This window comes from Platalea leucorodia, assembly GCF_965183815.1.
Source record: "Platalea leucorodia genome assembly, chromosome: 3".
Lineage (NCBI taxonomy): Eukaryota > Metazoa > Chordata > Aves > Pelecaniformes > Threskiornithidae > Platalea > Platalea leucorodia.
The window spans coordinates 120329513-120339420 of record NC_138825.1 but is presented as its reverse complement, the minus strand read 5'-3'; the positions used below and the strand labels follow the sequence as shown (position 1 = coordinate 120339420).

The following is a 9908-nucleotide window of genomic DNA, read 5'->3' as shown; positions in this document are numbered from 1 at the left end:
GCGGAGGCCCCGCGCGTACCGCCTCCCCAGCGCGCATGCGCGGCGACCCCGCAGCTCCACCCCCGCCCCGCGCAAACCCCGCCCCTCGGCACAGACCCGCCTCGTGGGCGGGGCATGGGAACAGCTGTCCAATCAGGGCGAGGGGGCGTGTCCCGCGTGGCGCGGGCTGCGGAGGCGGCGTTGTGCTGGTAATTAATCCGTCCCCGGCGCCTAAAAATGAAATTCGTTTGTGGCAGGGGCTGCCGCGGTGGGTGCCTCCCCTGCTGGTTGCTAGGTCATCAAAACATTATCTGGCTTTGTTGTTGTAATTTAGAATAAACTATAAATAATTTAAAATAAATTATAAATAATGTCAATTAATAGTAACTATATAATTAAGAATGTTCATAAAATATTTCATACTTATTATACATTAGGTAAATTAATCAATCATAGAATCATAGAATCGTTAAGGTTGGAAAAGACCCTTAAGATCATCGAGTCCAACCGTTAACCTATCGCTGCCAAGTCCATCACTATACCATGTCCTCGAATATATATATAATATATATATAAAATATATATATTGCTATATAGAGATATATAATATATGTAATATAGACCATATATAATGTATAGTATATAACATATATGATATAAAATATAAAATATATAATTAATATAATATCTATAGGTAATTACTAATGCATAATTCATAAATAAAATCGCTAATTCTGAATAATTAATAATATAAACTAATAATAAATAAATATAAAATAATAATAATTGAATGTGCTTTATAATGATACGTTATTACAAATACGAAGCTCATCCCGTAACTTGCTGTCACAAACGAATCGCACGTTTTCATTCCTCTCTCCCGGTTCAGCGCGCTGAAGGAGGCGGGCAGGTGCCAGCACCGGCGGGAGGGGAGGGGAACACATGGCTGGGGACAGAAGGAAGGTGGGACTGCGGCAAGCAATGACTTCAATGGCTTTGCACGGTGAAGCCTTGAGCCGTAGCTTGTACCAGCCCTTCCTTTCTGACTCGAGCTCTGGGTGATGGGCTACGTGGAAAGAAAGCACATCCAGCTTCAGATGAAACCATGACAGCTACACAAAGCAAGTCCTTCAAGTAAGGCCTTTGTGTCTCAAGAGAAATATCCAAAAATAGCGGATGTTTGAAATGTTCTTGCTTAAATTGCTCCACCTTTCTGTCCTTCATCTGTAAAATGAAGATGCTAATATTAACTTGCCTCAAGAATCTTGTGAAGAAAAATCTGCATTTGTGAAGAACCCATTACAGTAAGGACAACATAAAAACCCAAGAGAAAAATAACTAAAATATATTTCCAGTCAGCACTGGTTCTTAATGGTACATGTTGAAGAAAGGCCAAGGCTATACAACGAATAATGAGGATTATAAAGACTTTAAAGTAACAATTCAATAAGCACCATTCATCTCGCAAGCATTATTCATCTTCTGCACTGAAAAAGGTTGGGGGCCTGGTGAAAAAATAAAGTAGTTCCGCAGGCCCTGGAACGACACTGTTGTACGGATTTGTGCCTAAAATTGACTTATTGCGAGCTCTGATTCACAGCTGCCTTACAGCTGCAGAATTGATACGTGCTTTCCCTGTGTGGTTCCTCCGGCTGAGGGATGAGGCCAAGGAGAGTCGGGGGATGCACAGGTATATCCAGTTTCTCCGCCATAACCTGGCCAATGCGGAGTTTGCTGCTGTAGATGGACCTGGAATGATGCCAGTGAAGTTACTTGTTTCTTGTTTACCACTCCAGGACTGATGAAGACTTCATGATGCTAAACAAAGATCTTGTGAGTTTTACCAGGAACCTGTTGTTATTCTGATGTCCTTATAACAGTAACAAAGCTCCTATCCTTTGCCATGACTCTGTATTAAAGAGTTTCTTCTCTTTCATCTGATTTTACATCCTCTCAATCTCGTGAGTGCTACTTAGACAGGACTGAGATGGCTCCTTGTAAGACAAAATGGTCCAGGACTTCAGTGTGGCAGAAACATGGGACACAACTATTGTACGCTTGGTATTTCTAGCAAGTTGAAACTGCCACGTTTGCAGCTGTCACTCCAGTTAATATCCTCGCTAAGTGCCAAGATATTAGTCTAGGCAGTGGCATCCAATCCAGATGATCCCAGTGCAGAAGAGGAAAAGCAAATTCAACTGCAGCAATGCAGCATAGTATCTCTTTGGAAGGACTGCCACTGCCAAGTGCCAATGAATTTATTTTATTAGGCAATAAAAGCCCTTTTCCTGACACTGCTGACATAGGATGAAAAGATAATTTTGCCTTAAACTATTTAGAGTTGAAGGTTAAAGGTAACAGACAAGTGAGGATTATTGGTCAGAAATATTAGAATCATTAGTTATTAGACAACTGATGCTGGTTTAGTGACTCCGCAGTCTAACCGTTATAACATTCCTCAGGCAAATGAATTTTAAGAATGGCTCTGGGATCAGTGAAGTAGATCAGCAAATCGTTACAGGTTTCCCTTACCAAAGCAAGAAGCAAGACAAATCTTGCATGAAAATTCAAGTGAAGCATTAGTGGCTGATGGCACGGTCTCTTTTCACACTCCATTGATTTCAGCTCTGGCTTGAACTCTTGTTAAACTTTAATGTTAATGTAAGTTACAAGGTGACTTCCTCTGAAAGACCTACCACTCTTCAAAAACAACTTTCAAGTGCAGAAAAACTCTAAAGCTAAAAGGCCAACTCAGTTTTGGTGAAAGACTGCAAAACTAGGTCCAACCCTCTGAATGCAACAGCTTTAAGCCACTGATTGGAGGTACTGCACGATGTTGTTATTTGCAGCAGCTGGAGGAAGAGTTTGTCTGTGCTTCTGTTGCCTCTCGTGGAAAAGTCCAGCAGAATGTCAGGCCAACGGAGGGGGGCAGAAGCGCCTCAAACTGTCCGCGTTACATCTGGCAAGCAAGAGCCACAGTCAGGGGAAGCTTCTGCGTTTCATCAACACAGAGCTTTTGTGTGGACATCCATAAGCTGTGTTAAAACCAGAGTGATCTGTTTGCCCTGTCAATGAAGCCCTGATTTTATTAATTATATTATTAATCATACATTTACTTTACTGTCTTACACTGTTTTGCCTATCTTTATCATAGTACTTATTTCCTCCATAGCATGCTTGCATCCTTCCAGAAATCCGTGAATCTTAAAAACTTTCCTTCTCACAGCAACTCACAAAATGTTCTGAAAAATCTGAGATTTAATTCAAAGTTGATTTTTATATCATTCAACCCTTAAAAGCAACATGTCATTCCAGAGAAGCTCACAAAATTCAGGTAAGAGGTACACCATGAGGTACGCTACTTAAGAGTAGTACTGGTTCCTGGATTCCAGTCTCCCCAGCTGCTGGCACCTGAACATACGGTCCCCCAAGGCCCCTCTATTTCCCACATTTGTGCCTCCCCAAATCACCTAAACCCCTCCCCTTCCCCACCTTTGGTTAAGTCTTTTGCAATCCTAAAATGTACTAACCCCCGTAGTCCTGGAGAGCTGCTCCCAAGACTCACCTTGACGAGTTTCACACCTGGACCCTGGGGCTGATGGCTCTGCTGGGACAGCCCTGGGAAAGGCGTTCACTCCTCGGGAGTCTGTAACTTGGGTTGTCACCTTCCATTGTGCCCCTGTGCTCCTCCGGGCTGGTGGAGGTGGATCTTTGATGGGCTGATGGCCCCTGTGATGAGTAGATGGGCTGAGTATTATTTGGTCTTCACCATTGTCTCCCTGTGGACATGCACACGAGCTTTTATCACATAACCTAACAATATGCACCCAATGGCATGTTTCTAGCACCTAAAATTTTAGGAAAAAATGCGTTTATAGCAAATGCAGTAGGGATACCAGCCTATTGGGATTAGACTGGCTTCTTGGCTTGCATTAAAACATGAGGGTGGAGAAACAAATGCATCTGAAATGAACTTGCAGCTCTGGCTTACCAGGGTATTATTTACTAATTACAGCAGAAGGGTTGCAAATTGCAACAAATAACCTCCCCTAACGCCACTAATGTGTTCCTGTCAGCATTTGAAACTTGTGAAATTCACATGTACTTGAATGTTTCTGAATGCCTGCGCTGCAGCTAGGGTTTGCAAGTAAAACTCTGTGTCTGCTCAGCAGTTGGCCAAACTTTATTTGCCATAATTCAGTCTGCATGAGTCAGCGCTGCCTTCCTTCACAACGCATTCTGGCCTGTCTGGAAATCTACTTTCTCTATGGTTACATAGATGTTCAATAAATCTCAGAATAATTTCAGTGTGGTTGGCCAAAGAAAGCCTTTGCCACTCTTCGAACAAATACAGTCCAGCTCTCCATCCCCTACAAAATAATGCCTGTGCTTGGCAGGGAACAAAGTTGGGACATGAATATTTTATTTTATACAGCTATTAAGTAGCAGAAAATCCTGCAAATGAATACAGCAGCATGTACCATTTCTTTTTTTAAGAACTGTGTGGGTTTCTGGTTCTGAATCCAAACCAGCATCTCTAGAAGTACTATTTTTGATGCAGGGTGTGCTTTGTGCCTTCTATACCTTTTTGATAAATTATTACTCAGAATCAACATCAGAAATGTACCACCCCTGCTGTGTTAGGTGTGCAAAGTAAATATCAACTTGTCCTTTTGTTTATCCCATTGTGTTTTGTTCCTCCAGGTTTAAATAAAGACCGAGGCTAAAGACAGTATCTAGCATTTGCTCAAAAGGAAGAAAACAGTTGAATACTGATGTAAAAATGAAACCTGGCAGCAGCACGAAGCAAGGGCTCATTGCTTCTGTATTCACTGAGGGGGAAAAGAGGAGGTGCAAAAGGAAATTTAGCATGAATAATAGAGTTGAATCTAATAAAAGGTCAGAGCTGTCACTCATCAAGTAGGTGTGGCTGTCTCTAAGTACTTCTTTATAGCTGGGACAACAAGCTGGACTCTCCAGATGAGGAAATGCCTCTCATTAGTAAGCAAAATTAAACAGACACCACATGAGGAACCTGTGCAGATCACTATGCTGCAATTACCGCTTTTTGACCACTCAGAAATAGTTGTTGCTTTACATTCCTTGATCCCTGATCAGTAACTGTCCACAAAACATGGCTTATTCTTGGCAGGAACTGATTTCTGGTGTCCATTTATGTTCTGGCTTAACTTTATATGTTTTAAACAGACACTTGCAGAAACATGTCTGTCAACAAGCTTAAGATGCCGCCTGGTCAGAGGGCTTGGACAGGGAGAATAAAGCATTCACTTCTGGTGTGTTTTCCTGTAGCACAGCAGAGAAAATAAGCAATGTTATGGAGTAAACTGAGAGCAGGGAAGAAGTCGTATTACCTACTGCTGCTTAGTTCAGGCTAAGGAACTTTATTAATGATCTCTTTTGCTAACAGTGGAGATCTTCCCGTATTACTCTAAAGATAGCAGAATTGCCTGTAACAGGAAATTGAAGACGGAGTACAGATAATGATTAAGAAGTAAAGCCTTAATGTGAAAATTGAGTTGCTTTTAATATTTCTAGTCTCTCCATCGTCATTATATCTTGTTAGCTTTTGCTGTTGTGTGTTGGTTTTGGCTCAGATATGACAAGGACTTGCAGGATAGTAAATGATAACGCAGTAATACTAGAGGATGAGACATTGCTTATAGTAAATCCTACTTCTTTTCTGCTTCTCCCACACATTTCATCTTAATTGGTCTCTTCTGGGTAGCTGCTGTGCTGCAACCCTGTCCCTATGTCTGGAACAAGTCTCGATGCTATCATACCATTGGTTTCTTCTCCTTTCGGCTGTCTTTTCTATTACTCATCAGTTGTTATTAAGTAATTTCCCTTACCTTAATGGCTTTCTGAGACAAACAAATTCATTCCTGCAGCTTTAAGTTGCTTTGCCAATGTCTGCTCCTTGCTAGAAGGGAACTAACTACTACCAGAAGGGACTTTTATTTCACCTAGTACTTGACATCAGCCCCCAAAACTGCATGTTGGAGCTTGCAAAAAGCACTCTCCCCAAACCCTGAGATGCCCAAAGGCAGCATCTGCAACAGTGCCTTTAGCAACTCCACCTCTCCACCTTCATAAAAGCAGAGTGTTTTTCCTTTGAACATACTTTAAGCAGTAGTCAAACCCTGAATGGAAACAAATTTCATTCTAGCAAACCAAAGGACGAAATTCTTCGTTTTAAAGAAACGGTAATGCAGTTACTAATTAAAACAAAACAAAATAAGAAATTTAGACAAAGTAGATGTGATACTAGTTTGTGCCTCAGACATTACTAAAAACACATCTCTGCAAGAGTCTTCTCAGGTTGGGTAAGAGTTAGTTGAGCTTCACTTTCAGGATGCATTTTTTATAGCTCATGCTAAACTTTGGATGTCTACATGCTCCAATTACAAGGCAGAGCGACTGAGGGGCTGCTGCATTCAAATGTGTCTTCACAGCAGCCTGTGAGTTCTGCTCCTCTTCCTGCTAATTAATTAATCTTACAGATATTTATTGTTCTAATACCTCTGATTAGCTCTGGTTGTTTGTGGTAATGCAGATAAAACAGCATTCAGCTTGTCTAGAATAAGAATACATAAAGCTTTTATATGCTAATTACTTACACAAGGTTTTTTCTCTAGGCAGTCAGCTGAATTTTGCATTCTCTCCAACTTCTCCCTTCCCAAGCAACAAAGCTCACAGTATTGCAGGTTTTCCTGGCTTCAGTTTTATATCAGAGGAGGTGTCAGGCAATATGTGTAGTTGTCTCAAAATGAGCTACATTGCTGCTTTTCTATAGGGATCTCACATAACATTAATAACACAGATGGGTCCTTCCCCATCTGTCATATTTACAGAATCAAGTATCCCAATGTCCTTTATACACTTCCTGCTCTGTGCACTTTGTCACCTCAAAGGCAATGGTAAAGCACAATGTTTGGTTGTAATTTTTTTTTTTTTAAATAAGTTTAATAACTTATGTTCGATGGCAGTAGGTTTTCAGACAGGAGTAGAGAAGCAATTAGGGATTTTTTTCAATATCGTATAAGGAGTCTCATTCCCAGCAGTGAAGAAGACATATATATCTTTTTTCATATGCACAGATCGCCAAATTTGTGTATTTTTTAGAAAAGCCACTATTGCCTTTATTTAGCATATGAGTTATCCAGTGTGAGGAGAGAGGGATGTTTAACAGTAAGAACACAAAATATCAAAATATGTAAGTAGTAGTTGTAAACATTGTTAGGGTACAAAGTTTGCACATAGCTTTCCAAGGTGGCATTCAAAGCTAAGATGTTACAGCTTCCAGGTACCTCCCTTGTTTCTGCTGAAGGTTGCAACACAGGCAACGGAGGGAGCAAAGCAGTAATGACAGTCAGTCACTAAAAGTCCTATTCTAGCCTAGACATAGGCTTAAGTAGTTGCAGAACTGTATATAAAATTAAGAACAACTAAATATGCATTAAAACTCACCACCCCGTACTATTCATCTTCCCTTTGATCATGTGTGCAAAACGCATGCCCTAGCACATACCTGGCCCCCCAGCGCAGCTTCCCAACTCTCCCCCTGGTTTTCCGTGTCCAGTGGGACAAATGCCACACACTACATGGCCCAAGTCCATTTGCTTGGCAGGACCCAGCAATAACATTAATTACAGAAGAAAAGAGCTGTGAGGTTCCTTGAGAAGACACCTAGTTCAATGTTCAACACAGGATCAACTGTATTTGCCTAACTCCTCACAGATATCTGTCTAACCTGTTCTTAGACTTTTGTTGATAGATTTTTCCACTGCCCTTCCCAATACTTAACTACTGTAATCAGTAACTTGATCTTTTTCTTCCTATGAGAAGAAACATGTTTATCTAGTTTATTGTTATCTTAATCCTGTCTATAACAGCCTTTATGAACCTGTAGGCTGTTACGTCTGATGCAAGCACTTATCTTCAATCCAAAGCAGGCTGTAGGTGTTGCCTACACAACAAAGTCACGTTTAGAACTATGCTGTATCACTAGAATACGTACTAAACGGATTAAAGGCTGCATTTTAAGAGAAATTAGAAAGTAATTCAAATGAAGAATGTCAGATGAGAGACTTTTAAACCGAGCTCCAGAGGAGTCTGTTCTTGACTATTAGCTCAGTCAATTATTTGGAATTAAATGAAGCAGTGATCATGAAATCTGCAGGTCATTTCAAAACCAAAGGCCACCAGGGCTGGAGGCCACTGAGTGATTTAAATCACAAAGTCAGCAAGTGCCCCTTGAACAACATCTGTTTTAATCCACCTACATGGCAAATGTTTATGCATCAAAGATGAGGCTGCTGGTTGTACATAGGGACAAAAATACAAAGCATGCTTTTGGGGTGGGAGTAAGGAAGGAAAATAGTCTTATCTTCAAAAGCATTACATCAGATGAGAGCTGAGGAGTTCACGAGGGATAAATACATGAATGCGAGCTACCAATGCAATGTGGCAGCTGTAACAGCAAATGCAAACATTAGATGTTTAAGCAAAAATACTGTATGTGCTAGTATGTGACTGTGACCATTACATGGCACAATAACATGACTACTCTGGAATCACGATGACTGATAAAAGGTGTAACAAACTGGAAAGGCTCATTAAAAACCCAGAAGAATGAGTCAGTGGAAAAATCTGCTCTGTATGAAGGTGATATGTAATTATCTACATAGCAAAAACATAGCAGAAAGGCGCTGTAATCTTCTGTATACAGCAAGATCCAGTTGCTGAAGAAGCAAAATGTTTAATGTTTAAAAATGATGGCATTTCCCACGAGTCTCCTTTCTATAGGATTCTTTAATTTTTGAAAAGATAAATCTTTTTACTTACATATTGACGTACGCTGAGCAGTGCCCGGCGCTAGCTGAGTTTAGTTCCTCGTGCCAGCCTCCTCCTCCCCGGTGCCGGTGCCCCATCGGGATGCGCTTCCCACTGGGAAGCACCACCAGGCATTCCCAAGGGCTGTCAGCCCTTTCCACAGCGTGGAAAGACCAGCTTCACCTGGGAGCGCTGCCTGAGCTGTGATCAAACCAGAAATTAACTTCAGCTTCCACGAGAAATTAACAGTTGAGATAGGGCTGAGGTAATTTTAGTTTATTACCCTTTTTTCTCAATATACACAGCTAGAAAATTATAGACAAAGTAATTTATGGGGCAGATGAGGAGGCAGGGGTTGGAGTCAATAGTGAGCAGAATTTCAGTAAGGATGTGGTAAATTTTCTGTTAGTTAAGGTCTTTAATTGGTAGCTTGTTACTTGGCAGACACCATCCTGCAGCGCAGACGCCGCCGGCCGCCGCTCGCAGCAGCGCTCGCTGCCCGGGGTCCCTGCCGCGAAGGTCAGCCCGGGCCGCGGCAGCGGGTCTCCTTCCCGCCCCCGGGCCCCCGCGGTACTACCCGGGCCAGACCCCAGGCCAAGCCCTGCATTTAGGCTCCGGCCTTGCACCCCAGTACTGGTACCCCCCTCGCCCGAGGGCTGCCCGCCCGCCCCTCGGGATGTGGTCGAGCTCGGCTCTAAGGGAAGGCCGCCAGCCCCATGCCCTCACCCACGACTGCCGGGCGCGGAGCCGGCACCCAGCGGCGCCCTCGGCCCGTGCCCGCCGGCCCCGGCTCCCTCCCCTTCTTCCTTCCCGGGCGGCCCCCGCCTCCGCCGCCATGTTGGGCTGACGGCGCTGCCGCCGCGGGAGGCGGAGGAGGACGCAGCCCGGGCGGAGCAGGCGCTCACGGGCAGCGCAACAGGTACAAGCGGCGGGGCGGCCTGCGGCTCCTCCGCGCTCGGGGGAGCGGGGCCGCGTCCCGACCGGCCTCGAACCGCGGGGTGGCCTCGTCCCCGGGGAAAGGAGGTGTGGGGGGGGGCGAGCTCCGGGCGGCGCGGAGCTGTCAGCCCGGCCGCCCC

General features: G+C 43.5%; 1 protein-coding gene across 5 annotated transcripts in view; it reads left to right on the top strand.

Moving 5' to 3' along the window:
* Positions 1-9665: 9665 nt before the first annotated feature.
* ITSN2 (intersectin 2) overlaps positions 9666-9908 on the top strand; it is a 90000-nt gene continuing 89757 nt past the window's right edge. For 4 of the 5 annotated variants that reach the window (XR_014227637.1, XM_082306629.1, XM_082306632.1 and 1 more), the window contains exon 1: positions 9666-9751. The gene's annotated coding sequence lies outside the window, so the exon portion shown is untranslated. The other variant, XM_082306630.1, reaches the window with a different exon arrangement.